The sequence below is a fragment of the Mandrillus leucophaeus genome, unplaced genomic scaffold (genome assembly GCF_000951045.1).
Source record: "Mandrillus leucophaeus isolate KB7577 unplaced genomic scaffold, Mleu.le_1.0 Scaffold930, whole genome shotgun sequence".
NCBI lineage: Eukaryota > Metazoa > Chordata > Mammalia > Primates > Cercopithecidae > Mandrillus > Mandrillus leucophaeus.
Window position 1 is genome coordinate 476,218 of NW_012110142.1, and position 4,822 is coordinate 481,039.

Below are 4,822 nucleotides of genomic sequence, written 5' to 3' on the forward strand. Positions count from 1 at the left end.
TGGAGATGTTTTCATTCCATTAAATAATGTTTCCATGAAAAACCTTGGAAAATATTATCACCATTTTAGTACAGGTAGTCCTCATTCTGCCTCACTGAGTTGTTCTGTAAAAATAACTATTCAAATTAGAGCTGTGCAAAACTTTGCTAATAATCAATGGAAAATATGTTTTTTGTTCTACACACTTTACAATTTTGTCAAAACATTAAAAAATTACTCTTTGACATAAATGTATAGGGAAATTAAAAATGATAAAGCTAATATTTATTAAACATAATATTTTAAAACATTAGAAACATTGGAAATTCATGTGCTTTATTTATTTGCAAAATTTATCAAGAGTAGTTTGATCAGTGCTTGACTTCCTTCATCTTATAACTTAGGATAGGGAGCAAGTATCTTTTGTACGCCTTGGTGAGTTGTCATATTCCTAAGTTTACACAGGCTTCCATCATTTTTCTCTTTGTACTTTTAATGTTGTAAAACCTCAGAAATTTTTATTAATGTCAACTTTTTGACAGCATCACTTCTCTGCATTCTTTTTGCCACAATCACTGTCCTCATTTATGTCTATGAGCCCACCTTCACTAAGTTCCTCTGACTACACAGCTAGATTTCTTGAGTCATAGCAATGCCAAAATTTCCATGGTCAGTCATTTCTTTCATGACTTCACGTACATTTGACTCAAATTTCACTTCCACCATTACCAACTGTTATTTATTTACTGTAGTTTCATTTTTGCTTGCCTATTTTTTCTTTCAGTTTTCCATTTTTGTCAAGTACCATACTGGTTATCACTCAGAGACAAGGAGAAAACAGAACTACATGTGTGTGACAGAATAACAGGTGTGCACTAACCACTCGCCAAGAGACTGTGCAGGAAGTGACATGATTGACCACTGATCATAATGTACATCTGTTATTTGCATAGCTGTTTGTGGAATAAAGAGCTAGCAGTGAAATTTGTACTTTATATAATAACTCACAACAATACCATAGTAACTAAAATTTGAATTATTTTGTTGGGAGTTAAGTATTATTTGAATAAACCAAGGAAACTTAAATATACACATATCAGAAATCATACTAAGTGAGGACTGCTTGTATTAGGAATCTTGGTACTTTCTTAGCGCAATAAAATTGTTTTACTATATATACCAGTGCTGTTTAATAGAAATACAATGAGGGCCACAACTGCAAGTTGATAATGTAATTTTAAATATTCTAGCAGTCACTCTAAGAAAAGTAAAAAGAACTAGGTGAAATAAATTTAATAATATATTTTATTTAACCCAATATATTCAAAATATTATTTAAATATGTATCCATATAAAATGATTACTGAGATGTATACATTTCTAAAAATTCTAAGCCTTTAAAATTCAAAGTGTATTTTACACTTAGGAATCTTCAATTTGCACCAGACACATTTCAAGTGCCTAGAGGTCACATGTGGTTAGTGGCACAGTATATTGGACAGCATGGATATAGACACTACAAATTTCATAAGGAATAATTTTTCCTTCTTTTGTATTGGATATTCAAGAATTTGAGGTCAAATATATGAGCTGCTCCTTGTAAGCGCATTTAGGTTAAAGGCATGGATGCTGTGAACTAGTGATCCTCTGGTTCCAGTGCACTTGCTTAATGTAATTCATGCTTTGTTCCTTTCTCTTATGCAAATTTACTTCATGTTGCTATATTTTATACATATCTTTATGTCATTTCTGTTTATTTTTATAATACAAGTATAAGTAAAACAGCATATAAACAAAATATTGAAAGTATTTAATTTAAAGTAAACATAGTTTGTTCATCTATCAAAACACTAAAAAGCCACACAATTTTTGCTGTTTTTGGATAGATATGTGTACCAAAACAACACTTAAAATATTTCATCATGAAAGGATTTTATTTTATTCACTATACTGATTAAAACTTAAAAGAAATGACATATGCACTATTGGAGGGAGACAATAACCCAACTTCCACCCTACTCCCAATGTTTGATTCTGAAAATTCTGAACTAATGGAATTACGCTTCTGAAAAGTTATTCATATGAACAAAGAGATAACTCTTTCTTTCAGTCCCTAAACAGATTCTGGAAGAACAGAAATTACTTTCTGATGTTTTAAGAGTAATCAATATGCTATTCATACCAAATCTTTAACTTTCAGAAAGAAGTCAGAAACAGAGATTGTTTGAAGAGAAAAAAAGTCTAAATCCTGGAAATTCTGAGATTTCTTTTCCTTCTTGAGAAGATGTGCTGACTTGTTGTTTCTTGCTGCATTGTAAATTTGTTGAGAGAGTAGACAGTTCTAATATTTATTTCATTCAAATAAGAGGCTGTGCATTATTTATACTCATCCAATAACAAACAAGGCATAAATTTTTTTTTCAAATATTGAAATGTCTGAAATGAATATCCCTTATTCATATTTTGAGGTTATATAGGTCTCAAGCTTGTCTTATAAGTCAGTAAAAATTGGCTATAAAAAGATTGGAAAACATAGGCTAAGAATAGGTAACAGCTGTGACCCCAATGTTTAAACAAAAACTAGAGTACAAAAATGAACAGGCACAGAGGGAGAAGCAAAGCTGATACAGTGACTCATAATCAAAGTCCAAATAGCCTTCAGGTCACAAGAACCAATTGTCCCTATAGTACAATTATTATTTAGGTAAGTGAGTCAATAATTCTCCTTATTGGACTAATTTTGTCTCATTTTAATTTTCAATATTTCATGCCAAAAGTTTTGACCTATAATCTGAAAAATGGATATATATTTTTTTTTATTAAAATAATTCAGTTGTTCTAACACTTGGGCAGTGAAAATATATAGTATTCTGGGATGACTGCCCTTTTTTTTTTTTTTTTTTTTTGAGACAGAGTCACGCTCTGTCACCATGCTGGAGTGCAGTGGCACAATCTCGGCTCACTGCAAGCTCTGCCTCCCAGGTTCAAGTGATTCTCCTGCCTCAGTCTCCCAGGTAGCTGTGACTACAGGCATGTGCCACCACACTCAGCTAATTTTTGCATTTTTAGTAGAGATGGGGTTTCACCATGTTGGCCAGGATGGTCTTGATCTCCTGACCTCACGATCTGCCCGCCTCAGCCTCCCAGTGTCCTGGGATTATAGGAGTTAGTCACCGCGCCCGGCCCATTCTGGTTTTTCTAAAGTCTCACACAACTACATCCACTTAGAGTTAATATATTACATTTAGCTGCAAGGGAGCTTGAGAAATTATGATTTTTTAACTGGACACCGCTATATTTAAAAACATCACATTTTATTAGTAAGGAAGAATAACTGATGGATATTGGGTGATTTTTGCCTCAATGTGTATTCTGGTTTCCAAGTCACTTGAAATACACAATAGATCCAGAATACATCCAGGATATTATTTTTAGAAGCTAGTTTCATATAGACAGAAATTGATATAGAGACATATAGATATAGAGATATATCTCTTTCTAGTCTATAGATAGATAGATGGAGATATCCTTGGAGTTAGAAACAAAACATATTTTTCTAATACTGAAAATCATTTTTAAGTCATAAATATGTGTGAGACAGTTGGAATACTCTATTTTATCTTTCTAGTTTGGAAAGAAAATTAGTAGGTACTTCTTCATTTCATTAAGCTGTTAGAAACACGTATAGCATCTTGAATAACATTTGAGACAAGCTTCTAAGTAATTTTAATGATACTATTTAAAAGTTAAAAGGAAATAGCTCACTGCTGAATTAGTCTTTCAATGTGTTACCCTTTTCTGTGTAATAAAATAAATTAATTTGAATGTCATCTTGAACAAGGGTAACCTGAAAATACTAAATGCTTTTTTGCAATGCTTCCATCAGGTTCACCCTTGCATTTATTTTATATATTTAGAGATATTTCTAGTGAAAGTGCTAATATTATATTTACTGATTAATTTTAGTTAATGAAAACAAACAACATAGTTCCATAAAAGTAATTGCAAATGCAGTACTAAGATAAATAAATTGAGTTACCAAGCAGAAGCTCATTTCTTTATCATGTCCCAATTGGCAAATTAATTAGATTTTATACTTAATTTTAAAATTGTGCTTAGCATCAATTATTGGTATTATTATAAAAGTTGCTATAGGATATTTTGCTATTTATTTTCTCAGCCAAGTTGACAGCAGCAATAAGAGAAAAACCAAAATGTTAATTCAGTAAAAATAATCGTTTGATTAATTCCCCTGTAACATTGTAACTTATACTACTTTCACCCCACAGAAACACAGGAGGCAGTTTAATAAAGCTATATTAATTGAATATAACATTATCCCTTTGTGGTGTTAGAATCATTATGAGGTTTTACTCCTCATATACATTTTACATTGTCTTACCTCTTCAGGGCTTTCCGTCTTTCTTCTTTCTAATACGGTAGCAAATTATCTTCCAGTCCTTTTTTTCTCTTAAAACTTGTACCTAAAATTATGACCAATTCATTCTCACTGTCTATATAGTCACATGTTGTATAAATGCATTTTTTATTTAATAATTTGCCTATTGTTGGATCTTTATACTATTTCCAATGTTTTGCTATTAAAAGTAATGTGAGTGAAATGTTGGTTACATGTGGCTTATTTTTTAATTATATATTTCTCAAAGTACCACTAATAAATCAAAGAATAGTGGTATCTGTAAGGCCTTTAATCCCTATTGCCAAGTAAATTTACATTTTAATCTGTAGTAAATGAAAATATCTAGCTCACTGGCCCAAATAATAATGATTGAAAAATATTTATCACCATCACTATGTTATATATGATGTTGTAAGTTAAGAA